This window comes from Trematomus bernacchii, unplaced genomic scaffold, assembly GCF_902827165.1.
Source record: "Trematomus bernacchii unplaced genomic scaffold, fTreBer1.1, whole genome shotgun sequence".
Classification (NCBI taxonomy): domain Eukaryota; kingdom Metazoa; phylum Chordata; class Actinopteri; order Perciformes; family Nototheniidae; genus Trematomus; species Trematomus bernacchii.
Window position 1 is genome coordinate 1,066,425 of NW_022988058.1, and position 17,145 is coordinate 1,083,569.

Consider the following 17,145-nt stretch of genomic DNA (forward strand, 5'->3'; position numbering starts at 1 on the left):
GTTGTTTTTATTAATTGTATTACCAAATTGGTATCAAATAAATAGTAAGTATTGTAATACCAATACTTACTATTTATTTGATTTTCATTACACTTGTGAAACCGACTAATTGTGGCTGTAGAACGTGAACATGTAACTTAATGCCTGCATTTAACAGGGATGCAAACTTGTCACCTTTCGGCAAAATTCGCCGTTTTCAATCCAAAATAAGTCGTTTGTGTGATTCATGTCGATCTGCAATAACAATATCTTTGGGGTATGGGGGGGTCTGGGACCCGGACTTATCTGCGGCTGCGAGCTGTTATGTGCCATCATGACACGCATGGTGTACTTTTTTTATATATTATAATGAAGCACCAGCTGTGTGCTCGAGTCTTCCTGCCTGTCGGCTTTGCTCATGGATGTATCATAAGGCTCTGCTGCTCCGGGATGAGGGTCTAGCTTCAGCAGCTACATTACCTACTGGTGCGTTCGTTAATATTAACTGTGTGGTCTGGAGTCACTGTGACACAGACTGGACCGCTGGTGAACAGCTGTTAGAACGGGCCGTTCAGGTGTTCAGAGCAGAGCTCCCTGTCGGAGCGGCAGAGCGTGATGTGCACTGAAAAGTTTTCCTGTAGCAATATTATCGTTGAGCTAGCTAACTAGCATCACATATCTGCTAACGTTAGCTTTAGCCTTCGTTTTCTAATAGCTTTTTTCATAGGTTATAAACGGAGGTGGTATAAGTATAGATCTTGTACTAGAGTAAAAGTACAAGCACTCAGATCTTGTACTTGATTAAAAGTAGAAGTACTCAGATCTTGTACTAGAGTAAAAGTAGAAGTACTCGGGTCTTGTACTTGAGTAGAAGTACCAGAGTGTAGGAATACTCTGTTACAGTAAAAGTCCTGCATTCAAAATGTTCCTCAAGTAAAAGTATTATCATCAAAATATAGTTCAAGTACCAAAAGTAAAAGTAGTCATTGTGCAGATTGGTCCATTTCAGAATAATATATATGATATGTTTTATAATGATTGATCATTAAAGTGTTCTCAAAGCTGGTAAAGGTGCAGCTAGTTTGAATGACTTTGTATACTGCAGGGTAGCTTGTGAATTTACTCCAGGTGGAACTCAAGTCTGATTTAACACTTGATTATATTTCACATCATTCATCCACATCTGTGAAGTAATTAAAGGTATTAAATACATGTAGTGGAGTAAAAGTACACCATTTACCTCTGAACTGTAGAGGAGAAGAAGAACAAAGTAGCAAAACATTGAAATACTTGCATAAAGTACAAGTATCTCAAAATTGTACTTGAGTTTATGAACTTAGTTACTTTACACCAGTGGCTATACAGATAGAAAGACTAAGCCTTGCACAGAGGCATGAAAATACATTTTCAAAATGCTCAACAGTATAAACTGACTGCTACACAATTAAAATAAATGCTTTTATATATTTCTATTAGATGTGACTCTTTGGCATTTCTGTTATTATTAACACTGCTGCTTTAGTTGTTCTGACTGCTAAAATCCTCTGTTATTCCTCATTTTAAAGCCGATATTCCGTGGGGTCGGGGGGCTCGGATCCTTGTCACCTTTTTCATACCTGATGAGTTTGCATCCCTGATTTAAGGACGATGAATAGCCTATTCAATGCTTTTAGGGATGATTTGTTAAAAATATTAGATCAGACGTTATGTGTGCTTCAGTTAAAATTAAGCTTATTCATTGCATTTAATTTGTTCTTCCAAAGTTACAGTAAAATAAAAAGGACCCTGACAAGGACAATACACAATGCAACATGTTCAACAGAAGACAATCAGTTATATTTTTTGTACACATGGTAATTTACATATATCTGTTTGTTTAACGTTTCCAGGTGATCCAGACAGCCTGGACCAGAGAGTGAGAGACAGAACTGGACTCCTCACAGCAGTGAACTTCAGCACAGGTACAAATACTCTTTTTTCATACTGTGCAAAGAATCAAGAAAGATATTGGTTTAAATAAATGAAGTATTTACTTTAATACACTGATATACATTCCATTAAACAATACTAAATACTAGATCACCTACACATCAGTGAAGTTGAGGGGTTTTTCCATGCAAAAAGTTACATTTAGATATTTAGCAATATGACTGTCAGCTTTCTAATTTAATGTATTGAAGAACTGCTACTATTTATCTCTGTGTTAGTAGTGCGTGAGGCCATATGTACAGACATGTACATGGGACATGAAAACAGTGCATCTCATATTGACAAAAAAAAACCTTGCTAACCGAGTTTTCCAAATCACTCTAAAAATAAGCCGTTGTGATACACGTGTAGACAACGTCTGCAGAATCATAAATGATCATTACATTGGGGTCATTAAACCATTATTTCGCTAAGATAAAAAAACATTAAAGTTTTGGATTTTAGTGTAATTCACAAATGTTCCACCAGATGGTGCCACACACACCCAGGGAGAAAATATAATATATTAACCCAGGAATAAGTGGGCAAAATATGGGTACATTAGTGTTTAAAGTCGGGGGAACTGTTTTAATTTAGTCAGTCGTTTTTAGACGGTGTACATTGGACTCAATAAACACTGAGTTATGGACATAAACGTGTCAGTATAGACAGGACAATGTACATATTAATCATATTTAATTTGTTAAATGTACAAGAAACTAAAAACAGCAGAATCACTGCTTTAAGCAGCATATCACACTCACAGGCAGACATACACACACCCAGGGGGGAACAGATAACACATGTACCCAGGAATAAGTGTCTGAATCATGGGCACATTAGTGTTTAAAGTCGTGGGAAATGTTTTAATTCAGGAGGTTTTAAGTGTGTTTCACTTCTAGCACACACCCAGAGTGAAAAGATAACATGTTTACCCCGCTAAAGTGTTCAAAACATGGGTATATTAGTGCTCAAACTCGATTAAACTGTTTTAATTGCGGAGGTTTTATGTTTTGGTTCACTCGTCTCACACACCCAGAGTGTTAACAACATTTTTACAAATTTTATAAATTAGTCTAGAGCTCCATCTATTGTAATTTGAGTGTATTACACGTCTGTCCATGGAACGCGCAATTTGGGTGGAGTAAACTGATAGGCAGCTGGAGTAACATGTACATTGAGACGCATTGGGACATATCATCGTCACTTTCAATGTTAACCTTGTACATAGGAGGCACAATACGCTTACTCTCAATATTGTCTGTAAAAACGTGGTAAAAGTTATTCTTTCAGTGAGAGTGACCCTATTCTATTCTATGTCGTTGGTTGCCATAATACATTGGACTTGAAGCAAACTAACAACGTGTCTGTTTTCTTGTCTGATATTTTCCCCATATGTGGGGCATAACAGATGCAATCAGGTAATTAGGACAGAGCATCTGTTTTTAGATGGGGTTTGTGGCCATGCTGTAGGCCTGACGTTTAAAATAAATGATCAAATCTTATCTGTTAAGATGAATGTTTTATTTAAAACGTTTTTATTTATTTGTTTAAGGAGGGAGCCAAGGGCAGGCCGAGCAGACCGCCTTCTCCCGCCGCAGGCAGGATCAAACTCTCGGTCCGGCAGCTTCCCCGGTGATGGGCTCCGTGCAACAAGTCCCCTCAGTCTGTGCGGGGAGCGGCGCCGTGCCCAGGTACTCCCCGTTCTGCACCACGGTGATGCTGCTGTCATCGCTCGTCTCCTCCGGCGGTGCCCTCGGCTCCCTCCGCAGCCACACTGCCCAGCACAATTCAAAAACCTTTATTTATCCAGGTGAAATCCCATTGAGATCATTGATCTCTTTTTCAAGGGAGACCTGCACACTGGAGATCACTAGCCCGTCGGGGGTCGCCAGTCTCTGGTACTGTTATTTTGGGGGTCGCCGGCTGAACACTCTCATCATACTTAAAGGGGACCTATCATGCAAAATGCACTTTTGTACGTCTTTTATACATGAATATGTGTCCCCGGTGTTCCAGGGAACTCACCAAGTGTCAGAAAACACAACCCTCTCTATTTTCCTCCATACCCAAATCTCTAAAAAAGGGGCTGCAACAGATCTGATAAAAACTGATCCAGATTTGAACACTGACCTGACGTCAGGACGGTGGCGCTACGGCTATTGGGCCAACTCCACCAATCAGGAGGAGACAGCCACGGCCATTGCCGTTCGAAAGCGCTGGAAACGCTGTAGTACATATGCCAGGCCTGTAAGTGGCGCTGTAGTCTGCCACAAAAGCAGCGAAGAAGACTTGGTTACCATGGTTACCCTTCTGTTTATTCTCCGCTGTGGCTTTCTTTCTCCCTCCCCGAGGCAGGCGTTTGCTCCCGCTGCTTTAATGCAATGCAATCCCTCCCTGTCGAGGCAAGCACTGTAATTCTCTCCGGTTAGTCCACCAGCAGATGACAAACACCCACCTCTCCGCCTCTTCCAAGGAACAAGGGGACCGTGCGGCAGAGTTTCAGTTTCTTTCGCCGGTCAAGATGTCCGTTAAAGTTTAAATCTTCCGGACAAAATTTGAAAAGTGCCGGTCAAAGGTCTTCTTTGTTATTTATTGACACAAATGAATAACGACTCTATAGGCCTATAATAACACGGAGGACGGAGATCTCTTTTTCTCCCCCTCTTCTGACAGCCCAGCAGCTGATCAGAGCATGGCTCACCTCTCCTGTAGGGGGGCGTGGTCAGCTGCAGCTCACAAAATCAGACCCGTAGACAGCAAACAACACAGAGCGAAATGAGGCATGGCTAAAATGCATGATCTGTTTGGTATTTCGAAAACAGAAACGTATAAATATACCTTGTATAGGTATGGCCCTACAATATATCATTTAAATATAGCATGATAGGTTTCCTTTTATCGATAGTAGCACATGCAGTGGCGGCCGGCCCATAGGGGCGCCGCCCCCCCCTCTTCCCACATTAAAAATAAAAAATATATATATTTAAAAAATATATATTTTAATTTAATTTTAATTTTTAATAAACAAGGTAAATATTATATAATTGGTATCAGTAAAATGTATAATCTACAATAAAATCTCGTTTAAAATTGTGTTACGATGTCTAAAGTTACTGATAAGTCACATGTTTCCTGCCTGGCCTTGCCCGTGTATCATTACCCTCTCTCGTCTGGGTGCTATGCACAGCGCCCAGACGAGAGGGCAGCAAGTGCAGCAGAAGCCAACTGTTGCTATCTTTAAACTATGCCGCTGAAACATAATTTCAGCCAATCAGCGTTGTCAAATCTGATGGTCACAGGGCTCCGACGTGAGCGCCCGGTGCAGTCTGTGAGTTGTTTGGACTCGTATCCAAGGAGACAAAACAGGAAGCTGTCATACACTCTGGAAGCTACCATTAGCAGCTAATGAAAACTCCGTTTTGGAATTATGGATCATCAATCATTTTTCAAAGTGACAGACACATTGGATTAACCTATGGATTAACCTTCAGCTGCGTTTTTCTCGTTTTTGATCAGAATTGTTATTCTGCAAAAGGTGAGCATATCTCCATGTTTTGCTACCTAAAGCTACGTCTTGTGATGTCTGTATTTGCTTCCCCTGTCGCGAGTTCTGATCGCTCAGCGATGATTATATTTCTAGAATCTGTGGAATCTCAGCTTGTAAGCTTGTTTGTGCATATCCGATAAGTATATCGATTGATTTATACCTAGAGTGCGTTAGCATTTTTTCGCTCAGGGCTCATTTAGACGCTTCTTGTGAGACTTGTGTTTTGTTTCGGTAAACATGGTTCATATCATCAGTTAGATGCGTTTCCTCTGAGTAGGACACATGAATAGTTTATTACATTTTAAGAAGCCCTGAGACACAGTTTCGTGAGAAAAAAAAACGGGGGAAAAAAGCCCCTTAACAGGTTAAATGGGAATGAAATCAGTGTTCCCAAAGCCCCGGTGTTCTGCAGTTTGTGTGGGCCTACTGTACTGTTGCACAGTTTATGCTGTAGAAACTATGTCCAGGACAAGGTGTTTGGAAGTTTTGGAAGATTCATAGCTAACCACACTGAAGTTATGGAGGTATTGATCAGTCTTCTCATATTTTTAAGCCTCAAATTGTCCTCCCCCCCCCCCCCCCCCCCCCCCCTCTAACATCACCAGAAGTCATAATTTAAGGGGTCTTTTCTCAAAAAAAAAGCATCCCCCCGGACCCCCCTAGTATTGTTTGAACACCATTTCCACAGCCCCACTTAAAATATTTTCCACCAGCCGCCACTGAGCACATGGTATATATTGTACGACTTTGTAATTGTTTAATGTTTATGTATTCGCTCATAGCCTACTGTGCCTTTCACACAGACAATAAAAGTGAATTTTGAAATGACAAATAGGTTTATGTTTCAAGTTTATTTGCATTAAAAGCGTGTTTTTAAACCCTTCTGTTCAAAGTTGATATTTTGTTTCTTAAAAGATTGAATCTTTAAAAACATGCTGTTTGCCATTTTTAAAGTTTGATGGAAGAAATTAAATATAGGTCACTGACATGGAGCTTTAGGCCTGCAATGCTTTAAAAAAAATGTTGTTGGTGTTTCAGTTTTGAAGAGTGAATATGGATGTTAAATTCACAAATTAGTATGAACAGGATCTTGAGCCATGAAGCCTGTTTTTAAAGTACAGAAACATTCAGAATGCATGACGATTCCTTCAAAGGTTTTGTAATAGTAGTACTATTAATTTATAAAGTAATAATACATGTGAATTATTGAGCTCATTACTGGCCTTGTAGGAGCCAATTAACACTGTGGGTATAAAGGTAGGAACCTATGTTTGTTGGTTAGAGGTTCCGCCGGAAGGCCATACAGTTTTTGACCACACACGGACCATACACACAAGGAGCACACACGGACGACACACGGAGAACCAGAGGTGGGAACCAGAGGTGGGAGTAAGTCCTACATGTGCAAGTCATGAGCAAGTCTCAAGTCTTGACCTACAAGCAGGGCTGGACTGGGACAGCAAATCGGCCCTGGCATTTAGACCCAGACCGGCCCAAATCCATAAAACAAACGAATAGTAGCGGTTCCTGACAAGAAGAATAACTCAGTATAATTAAAAAAAACGCTATTATTATCCTTTTTACGTACCAGGGGCAAACAAAACTAATACATACCACAAGTATGTGTAACTATCAATCATTAGAAATTAGACCTTCAAACCCTCTCACAAAGCGAACAGTGACGAGCACTAATAGGGGGGTCTGGGGAGGTATGCCCCCCACAGAAGAAAAGTTTTAAAAATAACCCCTTAAATGATGACTTCTAGTGAATTTAGGGGGGGGGGGACCCTATAGTGCCCTGCCTCCCCTTTCTATGACAACACAATAGAGATAGGACCAGATGAGTCTACAGGATGAGTCGACGGCATCTTTTTATATACATTGACGCTTTCATTTAATTTTTCCATCTTTTTTTAATCGCTGTAATTGTATTGCCTTTTTCATCTGTACACACGACACCTATTGCACGTCTGTCCGTCCTGGGAGAGGGATCCCTCTTCTGTTGCTCTCACAGAGGTTTCTTCCTACTTCCCACTGTTAATTGTGGGGTCTGTTTTGGGGAGTTTTTCCTTGAGCGCTGCAAGGGTCTAAGGACAGAGGATGTCGTACCTGTACACACTGTGAAGCCCTCTGAGACAAATTGTAATTTGTGATATTGGGCTATATAAATAAAATGTGATTGATTGACGCACGCAAGGGGCTATAGTGCAAGTCTTAGGCGGCTGGTTTCTCAGAACCTCACAGAGCACACAGAACTGAAGGAACACAGGTTTAACCAAAAATACTATCCACTGTCTTTATTTTTTTTCCTGAGAATAGGTTTGAAAGAAACAGATTTAAATTTACAAAGAGAGTTGAAGCAACATTTGACAGAAATCCCACATAAATTACAAAAGTACACAACTAGCAAGATATATACTGTATATATATACTGTACACACAAAGTAACTTATATACTAGACTGAAATAACTAAAATGAATGCTTGTTGTGGAGAGGGGCTGTGTGTGTGTGTGTGTGTGTGTGTGTGTGTGTGTGTTTGCATGTGTGAGTGTAGTTGGGGGGGCTTTGGGAGAGTCAAAAAGGATGCAGGTGACCTCTTTGGTCCCTGATGGAGGTCCATACAAATAGGCATTGACATAACAATACCACACAGTTAATGGTCAAAACTACATGTGTGCCTACATTTTTTTTTCTATTTCTATATTATTCATTCTATATATTGTCAATCAAAACTACCACAAAAAGCTGACTATAAACATTTTGTTCAGGTCCCAAAAGACCACTGTTGCCCTTATAAACACATAAGTAAATAAACAAAACAAAACAAGCTGCCAGCTGACAGTAATTGTTTATGAATGGTGGTTAACAAAATAATGACATTCTTTCAATGAGACAACGTATCAGAGTCCCATTAAGCTATATTTTAACTTGCCAGGGAAAACCTAAAAAAGCCAGCTTACTAGCTTGTAGGCTAACGAATGTTTCTCTAATAATATTTGTCTTATTAGTGCTTCATCAAGGGGATATTAATGGGTTCCAGAACTACAGAGTATCATAACCTTAATAATAATCTTTTCCTAATTTTCTTAGCTTCTGCTTACCGCGAGTTCTCCTCCCTCTCCCCACTCGCGCGGATCTCTCCCTCTCATCATCTTCCTCACCACCAATATCGGCCACGGGTGCTGAATATGGACCTGCACCTGTACTAAACATGTCGGTTATTTTGACACATCAGCACGAAGGGCCTGCTTTTTTCTTGCCCGCAATTTTTCTGCTCCCCCTTTTCGCTTGGCCTTCGTCTTCGCCTTCGCCTTCTCCATTTCTAACTCGAACTTTTTTTTTTCTCGGAAAAAAAGGCGGTTTGGCTTCAACGGCTGGCTCACCTCCTGGGGGCGTGATTTAATGATGCACACCGAGCGGCCCAAAGGGGGAGGTGATTAAAGATTTGATTGGGCCAGCCCAGTGTCAATTACTAAAAACATTTAAACAGAGGGCCAATCTACCCGTTTTATGGGCCGGGACTTCAGAAAAAAAAAAAAAATGATGTGTCGGCCCAAAAGGCACGTCGGCCCACCGGGAAAATGCCCGGTATGCCAGATGGCCAGTCCAGCCCTGCCTACAAGTATCAAGCAAGTCCCAAGTCATTGTGGTGAGAGTCAAGCAAGTCAAGTCAAGTCATTGCTCAGGTCAAGTCAAGTCAAGTCATACGAAATTCTGATGAATAAGCCCAGTTTCCGCATTTAAATCAGTTAAAAGACAGTGGTTATGAAAATGGATTTAACCCACACTATGATCTTCATTACATACACAGTTAATCATTTGAAATTTATTTAGACCGATGACAATCATATTAGATCAATATTAACCCCAGAACTGCAGACAATATAGCTAGGACTCAATCAAAAAGTCTGTTAAAAAAGGCAGAATTCCAGGTAAGAAAATCATATATGGCATTTGCCATTACACATATTTAATTAACATTTCTGTTAACACTAGAACCGCCAACAGCGTCAGCACCTACATAGATATCATTTTCAAATCATTTAATTTGTTCCTCTTCATAATTTCCTTATAAACTAAGTAGGACGATTTAAAACTCACTTAATTGGGTTAATTTAGAAATTGCTTCAGTTTATCATCATAACAGATCAAAAAGTTCAGATTCATTTTTACAATAAATCAAGGAATGATGCACTTCTTCAAACAAAAACATCATTAAAACATTTAAACAAACTACTAAAAGTAGATGAACTACATTATTCAACAGTTTACAGTAACTTCTGATAATAACACAGGGGAAATAAACGAGGCATCTCTTTTCCTCTCTCTCTCTCTCCCTCTCCTGAGAGCCCGTCAGTATCAGGGTTAGTACAAATGAATCCCTTGGCGGTTCTAGTGTTCATTTACCGTTTTGTCTTCTCTTTGCAATGCTTAATCGATTTGAAACCAAGTCTAACGTAGCTTAAACTTAACGTTAGCTTTCTAGCTAACACAACACCTTCACGCACCTTTCTCTGTGGGGTTTTTTGTAGTGACGAATGAAGTTGGATGTTGTGGTGGTCGTGTCACTGATCTTTATGCTGCAGACCCTGCATACCGCTGTTCTCTCCTTATTAGCGTCATCCACAACATAATCCTTGAATCCAAACTTCACTATTTTTGGAGTAACGCTAGCCGCTGCCATGTTAACTGACACTCAGTCTAGTGGGTTGCCAGGTTTGCGCGCATGACGCTATAATCACCCAATCACGTTTCGAAAAAACTAAATGTAATATCTCAATACAAAAACAAACGCAAATATTTAATTTTAAACAGTCAAGTCCTTTCAAGTCATCTGTCTCAAGCTTAAAGGGCCCATGTCATGGCCATTTCCACTGATCATAATTACATTGTTGAGGTATACTAAAATAGATTTATACTGTGCAATTTTCCAAACTCACATTGGTTTCGCATACAGCATCTCTGTCAAGCATGTGTATTCACCAGTATTCACTCTCTCCACTAAACGACTCGTTGGAGCTCTTGCCCCCCCCTCCCTGTGAGCCTAGTGTGCTCCGATTGGTCAGCTCGGCCGCTCTGTTCTGATTAATCAACCACCAGAGAGGCTCCGCCCATGTCTAACAGTGCTTTTCCCAGCTGCTCTCAGCGGAACATCAGTCTTATAATGGCGTCGGTACAGCCGTATATTTTATACGCTAACTAACCGAACTGTACCTACAACTGTTGTTATAGAAGAGTGTGACGGCCCCAGGGCCTTTGTCTTACGATGGGGTGGAGCTGAAGAGGCTAATCAGCGCGATCACGGACACCTGGCCGGAGCCAAGGTGCTAGCCAGCTGCCCGGAGTCACACGGGCCCCTCTCTCTCTCCAAAGCGGCTCAGCGATCCTCTCCCCTCGACCACCTATCTCTGCATTTACCACAATAAATGTGCCGTGGTTTTGTAAACTCGTGTATGTCTCCTTGTCTTTCCGTTGTGGCCTACGAGCCGGTCATAACAAAGAGTAAGTTATTTTTACCTGTTATAAACTACTACTGTTTGATGAGAAATCAAATCATGGTTTGCTATATATGAATGATATGTTATAGGAGCAAATAATTCAGGGAAGAAAGGATAGGCCTACTAAGTATTTCCATTAAACTTTATTTTTAGAAATGTACAAAATGAACGTAAATATACATATATACACGGTATATCGTCAATTACTCCCCGTTGTCGGCATCTTGCCTATAGCAGCCGGGGCTTTTTAGGCCTCAGTCCGGTCCCCGTCATGTATTGTCCGGCAGGATCTGGCTGGACGAAATCAAATGCAAATCACAAAATATTAGAGAAACTTAGTTGTTTTAGATTCGTTAGTAGTAGTTGTGGTAGGAGTGTGGATCTATCTAATCAATCTAATGAACAGCTTGCCAGCTAATATGCTAACCTAGCTTTGTTTACCTTGGTAGCTAACGTTAGCTCGGAGGAACGGCAACTATAATGTAGAGTAATAAAACTACTATGAACAAAAGCTAGTGGTTCATATTAGGCTAGCAATAACGTGTTTATAATTGCAATCTTAGACGGGTAGTCTGCTACGTTCGGTCATACATTGTAACGGTCATGAATACATTGTTTTTGCGCTAGCATGTATAGCTAGCCTCGTTAGCTATACATGCAGTATGTACATGTGCTGTCACAATGCACGGCAAATCACCCGGAGTATACTGTATGAGCTGGGCTTGTTTAGTGTAATAAAACCACTATGAACAAAAGCTAGTGATTCATATTAGGCTAGCAAGAACGTGTTTTCCAGAGCAAACCCATGTAGCTCCGTTGGTTAGCTTGGTAGCATACACCCTACGCCAGCTATAATGTAATTACGTTTCGCGACTGACCGTATGGCAAATCACCCGGAGTATACTGTCTATGAGTATTTCGTGTGTGAATGCAGACATTCTCCTGCTATGAGATACATGTACTGTATGCAAGGCCATCTGCTGATATTAGAGTTGATATATGGAAACGTTAGCACAGTTAGCACTGTGTCAATAGCTTAGCAGTCCGACACAATTTATACATTTAAACAGTCTTGTTTGATAAATACACAAATAACAACGCAAACTTACAGGTTGTGTACCCGAATCTTCCCCTGCTCCAAACGGTCCAAACAAGCTGTGCATATCCGGCCTCAAACTGGGCAATGTTTTGGAAGCTTTCGTCTGTAAAATGCCGGTTCTTCAAACCTCTGGAGGAACAGTGTTAAAAAGAAATTTCAACCACTGACTTCGTCGTGGTTCTTCCGTCGGTAGGACAAACAGCTCAGATTTCTCCTCACATTTCAGGAAACAGGTCCTTGGCATTGGCATGACTGGATCGATTGTGAACTGAACCAGAGCTTCCAACACTAAATGTTAGGCTGGCAGAGGGTGCGGCCAGCGCCGCTGGGTGTGGCCATAGCTCTTCGGGATTGGTCCATTTCGTTCCGGGTACCGCATGACATCAGGCCGTACCCGGAACTAAATGGAAGACTCAAATGGGCAGTGACGTATCTCCAACGAGGCGTTTTGGGGAGGTATTTTCTGTGTTAGAGTTTTACTCGCTACAGGGTGTACTTTGAGGGTTTTGACTCTGCACACCGTTTACATGCATAAAAACCTTCATAACACACAAGGGGACGGGTAATAACCGTAAAAGCATGACATGGGAGCTTTAAGTCAAGTCTCAAGTCATGAATACCAAGTCAAAGTCAAGTCAAGTCTTTTATCAATGTTAGTCAAGCAAGTCTCAAGTCAAAAAATATGCGATTCGAGTCTGACTCTGCAGAGAACACACACACACACACACGGGGCACACACACAAACACGGGATTACAAACAAATGCAAAAGGTATTGTGTGAACCGTAATATCGTGTGGTGAATGATGGAAAGAAGCAAGTTAAATGGAAACCAGTAAAAAAGGAAATATATGGACTGTTTCGAACTGGAAACTTTGTTTCTGACTTTTATTCAGCAGCAAACTTTGTGTGCGTCACTTACGCCAACATAGCGGACCCTCAGAGGCTTAAAGCGTTGGCTTAGCCTCTACAGTTAGTCAAAAACTAGCCTTTTTTGGAGTTATTCAAGAGGACATTTTTCGTTGCGTTTATCGAACGCTGAGAGCGGCTGCTCATCTTCTACCTGACGCCGGGAGGAGGACAACAACACGCCGGCTGCTCACCTTCTACCGGACGCCGAGAGGAGGACAACAACACGCCGGCTGCTCAGCTGTTATCAGCCACCTGACGCCGAGAGGAGGACGGCTACAACTCGTTTGCTCATCTGCTGCACAGGAAGGCGACAGGAGCAACGCGGTGAATGGTGCCGGAACTACGTTCATCTAAGGAGGTATGTGTAGCGCGCTACAACCGGTTTAAATGGCCATAGGAATTAAGTTGTAATAATAACATAAGGGGCGTAATTCCAATGCACTGGTTGTGAAAGGGATGAACAATAAGCGCTTGCATTGTACTGATTGATTTGTGACAATCCGTTTGACTTTAAGACATTCAAATATGGAGGAGAGCGCTGCGCACATACCAGCAGCTGACAGCGTCAAAAGCGCAAAGCACTAAGCGGGTAGTTAAACTCTCTGCCAAAGCACTTGCGGAAAAACTTGAGAGGTTGCAAAATGGCAGAAAGGCTAAGCTAAATAAAGCTAGCAAATTAAGAACAAATATAAAGGATTTGATGTTAAATGGTGACATGCTAAGGTTCAAAATGCTCTTGATGGTTATATTGAATTGTGTGTTGAAGCCAGGTCTATGCATGACACTTTAATGGGTTTATTGCCACATGATGAAAGGGAAAGACATGAAACATGGTTTAAAGCCAAAATGATGTTCAATGATGAATTTATTGTCAAAATCAAGGTGTGGGTTTGTCAAACTGAAGGTACTGGTGATAATAATGATGAAATCAATCCTGATGACAGTGTTTCTAATGTTCGTAAATGTTCAAACAAAAGTGACAGCAGTACAAAGTCAAGTACAACTTCATCTGCACAAATTATAGCAGCAGCAGAAAAGGCTGCAATTGTTGCTCGCATAGCAGGTTTAACTGAGAGGCATGCACTGGAGGAACAGGAGCTACAATTAGAGCTACAATTAAAGCTACAATTAAAGCTACAATTAAAGCGGAGGAAGGAACAGCTTGATTTGGAAAACAAAGCCAGCAAAGCCGACTGCTTGTACTATTTAGAACAGTTCACAAAAGGACAGCCACAGGAACTGGTTCGTAGCTGCCAGCACATGGCTCCAGAACGTGGCTACATTGTGGCAAAGGGTCTGTTGCAAGAACATTTTGGGAATGAGTACAAGATCGCTGCTGCTTACATAGGAAAGGCTCTAGCTTGGCCAACAATAACAAAGGTAGAAGACATTAAAGCACTACAAGCCTATGCTTTATTTCTGCGTGGATGTGCTAATGTGATGGAAGAACTTCAGTACATGCAGGAGTTGGATTTGCCCTCCAATATGAAAATGGTTGTCTTCAAGTTGCCATACAAACTAAGGGAACAATGGAGAAACAAAGCTCATAACATCATGGAAGCCTCAAACAACAGAGCTCATTTCATTGACTTGGTCAAATTCATTGAGAGACATGTACGAGTCCTTTCTGATCCGATCTTTGGAGACATCGAGGATTTAGGACATAAATCAGTTGTTATAAAATCTTTCAACATGTTTCAGCCACAATCAAAGAACAGAATGAAAGGAAGTAGTTTTGCCGCTACATTATTCCCAATGAGTGAGGTCGGAATTAAAACGACAAATAACTCAAAACCACAGGAGAGCTTGGTGTGTCATTGTTGTGATCACAATACTCATCGTTTGGACAGATGTAAGCAGTTCAGCAAAAGGAAGCACAGAGACAAAATTCAATTTCTAAAGGAGAAAGGAATTTGCTTTGGATGCTTGTGTATTGGACACATAAGCCGGGACTGTAAACAACGCTTGATCTGTGAGGTTTGTGAAAAGCAACATCCTACTGCGCTCCACATAAATACATTTAATGTGGAATTGGGACAAACCGCTAAATCACAAACCCCTCCTCAGACATGTGGACGTACAGGGGCCAGAAATGATGGCTGCATTCTTTCAATCATTCCAGTGCAGGTCAAATCCACAAAGGGAAGTGAGATTATACAGACTTATGCATTTTTAGATCCTGGAAGCACAGCCACATTCTGCTCAGAAGATCTCATGCACAGATTAAACATCACAGGAAAAATAACTAATTTTCATTTGAAGACTATGGGACAAAAAAAGGTTGTTCCAGCTTACTCCTTATTTGGGATGGAGGTATCTGGTCTTGAGGAAAATAACTTTGATCCTCTTCCAGAAGTCCTCACACAGAAGCAAATGCCAGTAACCAAAGAAAACATTGCTATAGCCGCAGATGTGAAGAGGTGGAATCATTTGTCAAAAGTTCATATCCCCAGCATAAATGCCAATGTTGACATGTTGATTGGAACCAACGCTCCCAAGATATTGGAACCTTGGGAAATTGTCAACAGTTGTGGAAATGGCCCATACGCTATAAGAACAGTGTTGGGATGGGTCATCAATGGTCCTCTACATGTAAGCAGCAATGGCAGCGATGTTGACATGGAACTTTCTTCTGTTGTGGTGAATAGGATTTCTATTTCCAAATTAGAGCTCATGCTTAGCAGTCAGTATAATCATGACTTTAATGAAAAGCCCTCAGAGGAAAAAGAGATGTCAAGGAAAGACCAACAATTTATGGAAATCATGAATACATCTGCAACACTACAGGACAGCAGGTACAGCCTGAAGTTGCCCCTTAAAACACCTGACGTCCTTCTTCCAAACAACTTTGCAGTGGCAAAGCAAAGGCTACTTGGATTGAGGAAAAGATTTGTGAGTAACCCAATGTTGCATAAGGAATATGCCAGCTTTCTGAATGGAGTGATTGAAAAGGGTTATGCTGAACAGGTACCAACACAGCAGCACTGTGGCAGTGGAAAATTATGGTACATCCCACACCACAGTGTTTACCATCCACGAAAAGGTTCTCTCCGAGTGGTGTTTGATTGTGGTGCCACATTTAAAGGAACATCATTAAACGATGTACTTTATCAAGATCCCAACCTCACCAGTTCACTGCTTGGAGTTCTCACTCATTTCAGGCAGGAACCTGTGGCATTCATGGGCGACATACGGGCTATGTTTCACCAGGTCAAAGTCACAGAAGAAGACCGAGATGTCCTTCGTTTTCTCTGGTGGCCAGAGGGAGACTTCACCAGAGAGATCCAGGAATACAGAATGACGGTGCATTTGTTTGGGGCTGTCTTTTCTCCCAGTTGCGCTAGCTATGCGCTAAGGAAAACTGCTGACGACAACAAGTCTGACTTTTCTGCTGAGACTGTTGAAGCGGTTAAGCGAAATTTCTATGTGGATGACTGTTTGATGGGTTTGGGCTCAGAGAAGGCAGCATTACAAATGGTTGAAGATCTTAATGCTCTCTGTAAAAGAGGAGGTTTTGTGCTGGAAAAATCACAACAAGCTCGGTGTATGATCCTTTGGGTATTTTGGCACCAGTCACTTTGCCAGCCAAGATAATGCAACAAGAGCTTTGCAGGAGAAGCTGTGGATGGGATGATGCCATGCCACCAGATATCGTACAACAGTGGAGACGGTGGTTGGAGGACATTAAGTTGTTGGCATCACTCAAAGTGGACAGATGTATGAAGCCAAAGGACTTCGGTGAACCCATACACTCTCAACTACATCACTTTGCTGATGCCAGTGAAAATGGCTACGGGACTGTAACTTACATCAGGCTACTGAACTGCAAAGGCGATGTTCATGTTGCTTTCCTATTAGGAAAGGCTAGAGTTACAGATGGGGCATCTTATTTCGGACGCCAGCATACAGCTTCCTGCCTACTACCAGCCAGTTACCTGCCTAAGACCTGCCAAAGTATCTGGGAATGTTAAGCCCTCCCACTATTTTCCAAGAGGGCGTTGCCAGATTTTCAATTTCAGGATTTAACCAGGAGATGGCGCTATATATTAAATAACTATGGCCAAACTAAGACTTAGTTTTTCACAAGAGAAAATGCAGATATTATATAAAAAACTAAAGTTAAAATCTTGTTTTTAATGC